This window comes from Sinohyriopsis cumingii, chromosome 15, assembly GCF_028554795.1.
Source record: "Sinohyriopsis cumingii isolate HCF-2022 chromosome 15, ASM2855479v2, whole genome shotgun sequence".
In the NCBI taxonomy this organism is placed as follows: Eukaryota; Metazoa; Mollusca; class Bivalvia; order Unionida; family Unionidae; genus Sinohyriopsis; species Sinohyriopsis cumingii.
Window position 1 is genome coordinate 121,431,408 of NC_142975.1, and position 12,332 is coordinate 121,443,739.

Genomic DNA, 12,332 nt, shown 5'->3' on the forward strand with positions numbered 1-12,332 from the left:
TTGCAGACTAAGGGAGACAACTCATACTATTCTTAAAATAATTGAGTTTTAAGACTGGTGTTTAACACTTAGATAATGATAATAAGAACAATAAGATTGATACTTTACAAAAGTGTGTGTGTGTCTGTGCGTGTTTTATGGATTTTTAATGTAGCTTTAAAACCTTCAACCGTATCACTGTAATTGCTTCAGTGTGGCAGTTGGTAGTGACGTTTAGCACTGGTGCATCATGCCGCAGACTAGTCCTATATGTAAGACCTTGACGCTGGTATTTATGTTTTGGGCGTACAACATGTGCTATGTCTTACACTGTATGACTTGCCGCAGGCATGTAGCATGATGTCCCACCCAATAACATTATCCTGACACGAGGCCGACCAGTCCTATCACAACATCTTAATGCTAAGCACCAAGCGAGGAAGCTGCAAGTACCTTTTGTATAAGTCTTTGGCATGACTGTCTCGGATAACTCTGGGTTCGAATCCGCAACCTCGCGCAATCTAGGCAGACGCTCTAACTACTTAGGTCACTGTAGTCTGAGTTTCCTCTGACCCTTGCCACCCCATTTTTGATATTTGGACATTTATGTTGGGGTGTAAGGTCAGAGTCCATTCCCTATCGAAAAAGGGTAGCCGCTTACTAGCCGGCCCAGCAAACTTGAACGACCTTTCATTGAGATATACCTGCATGAAATTGATAGAAACAGAAGAAAAACGAGAAATGTAATTACAGTAGTGATAGGTAACTATTATCCATGTTGTAAATGTGTACACATTCTACAAGGAATACAGCACTTGATGAAATTCGCCTGGAATACAGCACTTGACGAAATACACCTGGAATGTAGCACTTGATAAAATATACCTGGAATACAGCATTTGAAGAAATGCACCTGGAATACAGCACTTGATGAAATTCACCTGGAATACAACACTTGATGAAATATACCTGGAATACAGCATTTGAAGAAATGCACCCAGAATACAACACTTGATGAAATATACCTGGAATACAGCACTTGATGAAATTCACCTGGAATACAACACTTCATGAAATAAAGATGGAGTACAGCACTTGATGAAATAAACATGGAGTACAGCACTTGATGAAATTCACCTGGAATACAGCACTTGATGAAATATACCTGGAATACAGCATTTGAAGAAATGCACCCGGAATACAACACTTGATGAAATTCACCTGGAATACAGCACTTGACGAAATAAACATGGAGTACAGCACTTGATGAAATAAACATGGAGTACAGCACTTGATGAAATAAACATGGAGCACAGCACTTGATGAAATACACCTGGAATACAGCATTTGAAGAAATGCACCTGGAATGCAGCACTTGATGAAATTCACCTGGAATACAGCACTTGATGAAATAAACATGGAGTACAGCACTTTACGAAATAAACATGGAATACAGCACTTGATGAAATAAACATGGAGTACAGCACTTGATGAAATAAACATGGAGTACAGCACTTGATGAAATAAACATGGAGTACAGCACTTGATGAAATAAACATGGAGCACAGCACTTGATGAAATATACCTGGAATACAGCATTTGAAGAAATGCACCTGGAATGCAGCACTTGATGAAATTCACCTGGAATACAGCACTTGATGAAATAAACATGGAGTACAGCACTTGACGAAATAAACATGGAGTACAGCACTTGACGAAATAAACATGGAGTACAGCACTTGATGAAATTCACCTGGAATACAACACTTGATGAAGTACAAATGGAATACAGCACTTGATGAATACACCTGAACAGAAATACTTAACATATGTACATAAGCATAAATAATAATAATAATAATAATAATAATAATAATAATACTAATAATAATATGTAATAATAATAATAATAATATAATAAGCATCAACGTTCTTTTAGTTGAGAGAACGATTTTCGATATTCTTTTATGAATAGAAGTGAGTTTTTTCCTTCATTTAAACCACTCTTTTATATAGTACAAATTCTGACAGAATTACTACCCACCCCTCCCTTTATGAACGCTTTCAATGGACCAATACTTATAATTTTATTTGTTGCTGCCGTGGTTGTTCCCGGTTCAACGTCATTTTTTTTCAGCACATAATAATACATGGCATAACGAGCTCCAGTGTTTTTTATTTGCCTTAGACAGAAAAACATGACCTTTTTCTCAGTTCTTTTATATCGGTCGATTCGAAAAATGATCACCAAAATATTAACAATATCGGTAAGAATAAAACGCTCCATAAGGCAGTGTAAAGATAATTTTCCCACGATCATAGTAAATCAGTAAAGAGAATACCGTGCAAGAAGTTCAAGGGCTTATTCGGACCAATCAGAATCACATAAAATGACATGTTAACGTATGATAATATAAAAAATATTAAGCTGCACAAGCTATTTGTAAAGTGTACAGACTATGTAATAAACAATAATATGAGTCGAAAATGAAATATAAATATATCTCATTAAGTATGAAAAATACAACTAGGAAGTTGGGGATGTTGGTTTTTAAAATCAGACTTCACAGTTTTAGCATATATTAATATTCAGTGAGTTAAGTTAAATGATTAAAAGTCTTGGTTCAATCCACTACATATAATAGACCCACATGTTCGCACTTTTCTTTCATTGATGCAGATATTCCTTTCAGTATCAGTAATTCCAAATAAGCCTTTAAAATGCACTACGAAAGCAACTGTGTAACATTTTATGTTATTTATTTGATAACTTGCAAAAACAAATATGTTGGACAAACACCGTCAGCAGGTATTTATATGCATAAATGAACATAGATTTGACATAAATAACTTTATCGTCCATCTTTTAAGTCTCGTGTCTCCACGCGCTTTAATGACGGCTTCCATAATTTATTTCATTTGTTTTCATTAATTGCAATTGGCATTGTTAATTAGGAAATGGAACTTATGTTTAAAGACATATTGCATTCAGCGTGTGGATACTATCTATCAAACGGGTTTAATTATAAGATCATACATAAACCAGATTGATAAATTAATTATATTTGTTCATTTCTTTTGTTTTTGGTGTAGGTCATAAACACATACTCTAAACCAGTGTGTTTGGGCTTAAACCGCTTTGAAGAATATGCCTACAATGTTTTGGAGTATCTCTACTTCTCATAGGTAACTTACACAATGCAGCTGTGCTTTTTTCATACGTGTTTGGTCATGTTTTACATGATAAAAGGATACAAAAATGTATCCAAAAAAATATGTACATGATTAAAAACAAAACCACACCTTTTTTGGTGTCAGAACCGTGCTTTAAAAAGTTGATTTAGTTCGGCTAAGCTCATTTTGAGATAGTGTGCTGACAGTGCTTTGGGTCATTTCTATATCCCCATGACTACTTTCAATCTGTGATTATTGGTGTGTTTCTTTTACACACACACACACACACACACACACACACTACCCCCCCCCCCCCATCCCCCAGAGCAATCTGATTTGGTTAGGCTTAGTGAGCCATCTGTGTGTTTGCCTATAAGGCTTTCGTTTTTTTTTTTTTAATTATGAAATGATCATTCGCTGTGCAGAGAAAACTAGAGCGCAAGATTATTTCATTGTGAAGAGAAACCAGGATACATGTACATTAGACTGGTCCCTTCTTTCCCCAGTTCTGCTTTATATATAACGAAAATTAGCTTAGCTATAGTTATGGAACTGAAGATTTTTAATTTTATTTATTATTCGAAACAAAATGCTCAAAAAGTCAATACGCATGTATGCTTCCGGACAGTTTTCTGGAAGATACATTACCTGCAATTTTCCCTACTTTAGGATGGTCTTAATGACCATTTCCATTTTTAAGGCTTGTGAGAATTTCCAACAGAAAATATTTAATTAATGTACATGTTTTACAAGTTATAAAATCGGAGTCAAGACCAAATACGGACAAGGTAGAGAAAATGTGAATATGCACTACTGCTTGTGTGTGGGGTTTTTTTTTTTTTTTTTTTTGTATTTTTTTTTTTTCTTAAACAAATTCAATCTTATGTTTGATTTCCAAATCTCTGCAGGTAACGTAGTGTAACGGATTTTGGCCGTTTGGTACTTTATTTCTCTATCACTTTTGATACAACTACGGCATGTACTTCTGACGCTTTATTTGTTATTGACACCTTATGCAATAAACTGGATTAAAAGCATGAGAGAGTCAGACTTTTGTATGCATACTAAACACATTTATTCAAGAGCCAAGAGTCAAATACATTACACAGCAATAAACTGAATAGTCAACAATCACCTAGATTCACATCATGCTAGATTCACATCATGGTGGTGGAGATGCGAACTTTGACTTCAGGTCTGACATTCGAGTATTTTTCTTGTACGGTTCATTTTTATCATTGCTTACAGTTACTGATGGGGGTGGGGGGAATATCTCCAACTCTCTGTACATATGTGACTTGTCTCCTAAATAGTTTATATATGCTTACTGGCTGTGATCAAAAGGGGGGGGGGTACTACTGAGAAGTTTCTCTTTATTCATATAATACACAATCTTGGGCAGAAATTCTAATACATAATGTTGACATAAGTTAATGGGACTGCAAGTCAATGAAGGTAACTCGTCCTATGACTGTTTCCTAAACATAAAAGAGTTGTGTCCCAAAGACCGCGTCCTAACCGACGATTATTTGAATATGGATGTGGTATGGGAGGGGGAGATGCGTCCTAACCGACGACTACTTCAAGTTGGATGTTGAATAGAGGGAGATTATGTTCGCCCAACATACATTTATAGAACTGAATAGGTGCGATATGAGAAAATAATTATTTTCATCCAATGATCACCCAATCTTTACTAGTAAAAGCGTGATATGTGAAGAGATAAATGGGCTCATTCAATGACCACACATGACTAGTTAGAAAGGGGCGATATGTGGTGAGAAAACGTCACCAATGATCACCCAACGAAGTTTTCTAACTCTAGTGTATCCCGACCTCAAGGCAAACTCTTTTACATTTACACAACTGGGACTTGCAAACAAGTCTTATAAAAAAAAAAACAGGAATTAAATGTGACATAGATAAATATCTCAAAGTCATGAATATGGATCATAGATGAAATACTGGAAGTGAAGAATTTATTATTTAAGAATAATACGAGAAACTGAAGTTCTACTTTAAGTACTGAAATTACAACATTATCTCTATGTATCTGAAAATGATTTAACTAACGAAATTGTCAATGCGACAAAAGTAATTGCAAATAAATACTAAAAAAATGTATAGAAGATTCTAAAATAAATTGAAGTAGACAACCATGTCTCACTATATTGACTCTTAAACCTGGCTGTTACATGTTACTTTATATACCCAACAAATCTTGGCTTCGGAAGGTCTCTTGCCTCCCTGCTTATGCATCGGCGTTCTGGAGTTCTGGTTCCCAGTTCGAACTTTCCCGGGACTTAAATACCATATAGTTGGAATTTTGCTGGAAAACCGTTGAAAGTTGGAAGAGTGTTGGAAAAGTGTTAGATGTTGGATAAGTTGGAAAACTGTTTGAAAATCCTAACTCATCTTGAGACCATAAATCTATGCAAAATTATAATTTCCAATTAAAACGATACTTTTGTTGAAATTATCATCAGGGAAAAATACTTTATTGAAATTTATCCAACATCCATTGTTGAATCGTTGAAACATACATTGCCTGCGTATGTCTTTGTGGTGTGTGTGCTCCAATATTTTAATAGAAATTTAAACAAATAAAACATATTTGTTAGCAACAAAATTACGAGTAATTTATAAACTTAATATGGGCCACAGCAGTACAATGGAGGAAGATTACGTCTATTAGTCTATGCATGTATTTTCTATTAATATGTACATGTATTTTCTATTAGTCTATGCATGTATTTTCTATTAGTCAATTTATGCATTGTCTATTATTCTATGCATGCATTATCTATTAGTCTATGCATGTATTTTCTATTAGTGTATGCATGCATTTTCTATTAGTCTATGCATGTATTGTCTATCAGTCTATGCGTCCATTTTCTATTAGTATCTGCTGTATTTTATATTATATTGCATTCTATTTTCCATTTTCTCTTGTCATAATTGGTCACTCCAGTGATGCCTCATTACAACAACATTTAAGATTGCATCTTTACCATTTTTATGCCTTTGGTACGACTCGGCCAGGGTTTGAACCTGCGGCCTCCCACATTCGAGACTGATGTTTAAATCACTTAAGCCATCGGAGAGGTGATAAATTAAATTTATGTCAATGCTAGTCCAGTGGGTACAAAACTGAGCCAACACCTTTGTACTTACGTAAGGTAAAATATATTGTGAAAAGTTCGATTATTTTATATCTATATTCTTGTTGTGTGGCCATTGGTATAAACTTACTTTAACAATGAAACTAAACAATACGTTGAAATTTAATATAAATGGCTACTACAGGTCAAGCTTTGTACAAAGAATAAATTTTGTTGTTGGAAAATTAAGACACTACTCTTTAAGGTATGTGAGTATAATTAATTACCCATTTCAATTACAAGATACGTGAAGTAGTATTTTGTTTACAAATTTTATAATATAATGCTATTGGACTATGATGGGAATTTTTTATACTACGCTAAAAATCCATCTCAAAAACACACACACACACACACACACAATTTGATCAAAGAAATATGTATACTGTAACATAAGCAGACAGTATTATTTAATATGAACAAAGAAATATTCATGCTGTATCATACGTAACCAATACTATTCAATATGACCAGAGAAAAATGCATGTTATACCATAAACAAAGAATACGCCTATTGTACCACAAGTAAACAGTATTTATAGGTTACTGCATTTGTATGGGAAAATATGAACGAGTTTTGGGATGGAATACTGCACGACCTGGGGAGTGAAGTATATCCTTCCGACAAAACGAGTTCGTATTTTCCCATACAAATACAGTAACCTTTTTATTATATGCTCATTTTCGTATTCTACCTAAGGTTTAATTATATAAACACAATACACTACAAGAAACAACGTAAATGAATGTATGCCGCATTCCAAACTAAATACACAAGCGCATATTCATCATTACACAACAACAACATTATTACTGTGCACATAACTCCGCCCAAATTTGAACTTAGTCGCGCGCTCGACATAACGCTGGTATGCAAAGGAAGAGTCCATGCGGAACTTGCCAGGCGGTGATGTAGAGTTCGTGCTGAAACGGGGTATCTTGTATCGATACGCCCGGAAAGGATCCGAGAGTTATAAGCAAATGATTGTACCTCAGTCTAAAATAGAAGAAGTGCTTAAACTAGCACATGAGAGTCTACTTGTTAGTGACATGAGCGTAGCAAAGACGAGAGATAGGTCAGTGAGGTAATTTTCCTGGCCAGGTGTTTATGGGGATGGAAGGAGGTTATGTCTGTCGTGTAACAGATGTCAGCGGGTGGCACCTAAGACCTCACATCGCCCAGGGCCACTAGGAACCATCCCTCTTTTTGATGAACCTTTCTCGAGGGTGGCGATATACTTGTTCGGTCCGATAAAGCCTGCGTTGGAAAGTGGTAATCGTTATATGTTATGCTACCCGATACCCGGAGGCCGTTGTGTTGAAGAACATTGATTCAGTTTCGGTGGCTGAGGCTTTGTTAGGAGTTTGGTCCAGGGTTGGTGTATCTGAAGAGATACTAACCGACCAAGGGACACGGTTTGTTAGCCAGGTGATGGAAGAAGTGAACCGGTTACTTTCCATTAGGCACCTGACTACTACCTCGTATCACCCGCAGTGCAAGGGTCTAGTAGAGCGTTTCAATGGGACGTTGAAGCAAGCTCTGAAAAAGTTGTGCGAAGGTCGACCCAACGACTTAGATCGATACCTTCCCGCGATACATTTCGCGTACCGCGAAGTACCCAGGCTAGTCTAGGATTTTCACCTTTCCAACTAGTATATGTAAGGACAGCGAGAGGGCATAAGGCGGTATTGAAACAGTTGTAGACGGATGAAAAAGCATCAGAGGAAGTACGAACAACGTATCAGCATGTTGTTGATCTCCGTAACAAACTGGACGAAGTTTGCAACTAGGCCGATAAGAATCTCTGTGACGCACGGGACGTCAAGCCAAGTACTACAACAAGAAGATGAAGGAACGGAAGTTTGAAGTGGGTGACAAGGTGTTGTTGTTGTTGTTACCGTTGGAGTACAACAAACTCCAAGTATCCTGGGAGGGACCGTTCGTTGTAACGGAAAAGAAGGGTGGGCAGAATTACCGTGTCCGGGTAGGAGATAAAGAGAAGTTGTACCACGTTAACCTTCTTAAACGCTATTGTGAAAAGGAGACACCCATTGAGTTCGGGGTTGCTACAGTTGTGACTGAAAAACCCGACGACAACGGAGGAGTGGCGGAAGTACCTCCTAGTTGTCCTTTGACGAGGGTTGAAACCTACGTCGACGTCATCCTTGACGTAACATTAACTTCAGAACAACGTGAGGAGGTGGATGAAATACTCCACGACTACTCAAGTGTAATGACAGAAAGACCAGGCATGACATATTTGGAAGTTTTCAGTTTGAAGCTGCTGGATGAAACGCCTGTGAAATTGAAACCGTATCCACTACCTCATGCGATGTTAGAAACTGTACGGGACGAAATTAGAACTATGCTTGACTTAGGGGTCATTGAACCAGTCGAATCTGCATATAGTTCACCGGTTGTTTTGGTCAAGAAAAAGGATGGTGATCACCGCTTTTGTGCCCACTATCGGAAATTAAACAGGATAACAGAATTTCAAGTCGAAATGTTACTGGATCCGGCGTCCATATTTGCAGGAGTAACCAACGCCAAATATTTCTCTAAAACAGACCTGTCCAAGGGATATTGGCAAATTCCAGTTCGCAAGGAAGACCGTCCAAAACTTGCCATTACAACACCAGATGGGAAATACCAATAGGTAGTCATGCCTTTCGAAGTCCAGAATGCACCCAGCATTTTCACCCGAATGATGAGGAAATTGCTAGAACCTTTATGAGGGACCGGAGTTTCAAATTTCATGGACGATTTGTTCTTGGCGACACCTACTTGGTAAGAACACATGGTCTTACTGAGAAAAGTTCAGGAACGACTTAGACAAACGGGGCTCACTGCCCTACCGTCTAAATGTCACATCGGGTTTCGGAGAATGACTTGTCTAGGACACACACTCAGTGGAGATACAGTAACCCCAGACAGTGCTAAAGTCGACCAACTTCGTAATGGTGCACGTCCAACTAAGAAGACAGAAGTGCGATCTTTTTTAGGACTTGCAGGTTATTATAGTAAGTATGTCGCAAACTTCAGCGCTATTGCTAGTCCGTTGACTGACTTGACACGGAAGAATGCTAAGACGAAGATTTTTTTGGACAGGCGCTTGTGAGATAGCATTTCAGAGTTGAAGCATAGGTTAGCGTCACACGCCGTAGTGAGGCTACTGGACGTGACAAAGGACTTTGTCTTACGTACCGACGCTTCTGACAAGGGTCTTGGTGCAATTTTACTGCAGGAACATGATGGGAACTTATTTCCGGCTGCTTATGGTAGCAGAAAATTATCGCCAGCAGAGCGTAATTATTATGTTACCGAAAGGGAATGCCTAGCGATTATCTTTGGAATCTCTAAATTCTAGCGCTATCTGTATGGACGAAAGTTTATTCTGGAAACTGACCACCAACCACTTGCTTATTTGGCCCAAGCTAAATTGACAAATGGACGTTTAATGAGATGGTCATTTAATGAGATGGTCATTATTTCTCCAGCAATATCAAGTTCAGTTTCGTTACATTAAAGAAAGCGCCAATGTAGGAGCAGATTTTCTGAGTAGACTACTTGATTCTGAGGTGAAGGGGTCACTTCAGGACATGTAAACAATGACTGGGAATACAGCTTCAGAATTCGGAGAGCAAACTCCCTTATTTTACTCTTAAAGAGGGGCCTATGTGAAGTTCGAATTTTGAATTACGGAAAATTTTAAAGCTGAATGCATTGAGCATTAAAGTCTTGTCGCATTTAAGCCTGAACAGTCTTTGTGAAGGGTCACTTCGACCTTTCTCCGTTCATCTCCCCCATGTCAGTGTAAACTTCAAAGGGACATCATTCCGACCCATTGTAATTGACAGGGGTATCTTGACACGGTCCTTAGAAAGTAAACATTTGAGCTGCCAACCTATGTCCACTTATCATATTTTCAAAGGGAAATTGTCACGCACTGCCGTTTACAGATTATAAACCTGATGAAAGGAATTATTTCTTTGGGAAAGATTAGAGACCACCGCCTATGATTGGGCAGAATAAATTAGGGCGTTCACTTTAGAGCAATCTGACTTTAAAGTGATGACCTTAGTCTGAAAATTTCCTAGAAGATGAAACTTAGTCGACTGCGAGGAGGCCTAAAGCCATTAGTGCTTTCCTCGTGAAACAAGGGACCAGGTGTTCGTCGTGTAAAAAGAAGGCATGTTTAGTGTTATGACGCACAAGTCCTGAAAGAAACAGCGATACGGTACGCAATTTTAGTTTGGTGTCATATTCTATTATTTGATTGTCTGTTTTATGCAAATATGTTTGCTATGACTAGGTTTCCATATTGTGTATCGTTTATTCAATTCAACAACTTCATGCTTGAATAAATCAAGTTCACGCTCATTTTAATGAAATATCGCCTCTCCATTACGTCTCTTCGTTAATTGTGCCTTTTTTTCATTTTGTTTTCCGCCGCTTAGTCAGGCGAGCATTAATACAGTGCATTTTTTTAAAAATATAAACCGTTCGTCCATGCTTTTAGCATATTACTAAATGCTTTATTAAGCCAATTTGTCTATACATCCGTCCATGTACAAACATGAAACCCTTCCAGCGTCCTAAGTAGTGTAGTGAGGCACAACGGATGAATCCTGTGTCAAAAGGGTCGGCGAATTATAGTGCTAAACGGGAATTTAACATTAGGCCGCCATTTTTCAGTACTTAGGGTACAAAAGAAAATTAACGCGAGATCACTACCTTTGTCGTTTTTTAGTGATAAGTGGAAATACCTTGTGCTATATTTTTCTATGCTCCTCTGCTTGCTGAAAAAGAAAATGGTTCAGACAAATTAAATTTGAAGGAAAAAGCAACCTATCTGAATGACAACTTTGCATCAGTCTTCATCACTGATGACGAGCATGGATGTAGTGCTCTGAGAACGGCGTTCCAGTACTGTTTTTTCATCTTTTTTGCGAGCATTTCCTTCTACTTCGTTTTAGTAGATCTTAAAATCAAAAATATATCGAACCATATGGAAAATGTTAATGTAGTACATATTTTTAAGAATGGAGATTATGGAATGGATGTATCGTCCAGGATCCATTCTTCGTTGCAATTACGTTACATATGTTGATATCGCCGTGGCACGTACCTGAAAAGCATTAAAATAAAAATAAAACGTTGATAATGTTGCGTATTGCGTAAATCACACACACACACACACGACAGTGATAATTAAAACTTATACAATTATCGTAATCAATTACTTTTAGAACTTGAATCTAACGATGCGTCATATCATTACATTAAAACTCATTTCAATACATTATATGGTTATAAATATAGTGGCCAATATATTCTGGTGGAGGAGGAACACTGGAAAGCTCTGAATAGAACCAGAGACCCACGGAAAGCTACTGAAAAGTGATCTCACATACCCATGTTCACCTTTGCTAGCCAAGGTTCTGATATGATAATCATATCAACACCTTCGCGGATCGAACAGATACATTGGTGCCTTGTCCTAGCGACATCTATTGAATTCCATGAGTTGCATTCCGTAGTATGTAATGCCAACAAACCAAAAGCGTAGTACATTTGACATCGGCCGAAAATTGTTGGGGCAACTGACCTAAAAGGGTTACCTGGAAGTTTCATATCGCTGAGCAATCCACGAGATACGACAAGGTCTCACTGGACAGTTTATCTGGTGAATTTTCATCCAGCAATGATCAATTAGAGAAAAATGAGAATAATTTTGCACTGAAGATACAAATAAAAACAAACTAATGATTTTTGTAGAAAGCATATATGGGAGATTTTGACTGCAGTAATCAGGTTAATTCCTGATGCAACTGGTGACTTTATACTGAACCAACACTGCCACCAACCCCTAAATTTTACATTCATTTTTGACAAGAAATAGCTATTTTGAATATTTTCCTGTGACAAGGCAGCTAAAAGAATCAGTATGTGCCTTATGCATGAATAAAGTTCACTAGTCCTATAACAAATTAGCATACTTTTCATCACCCCTCAAC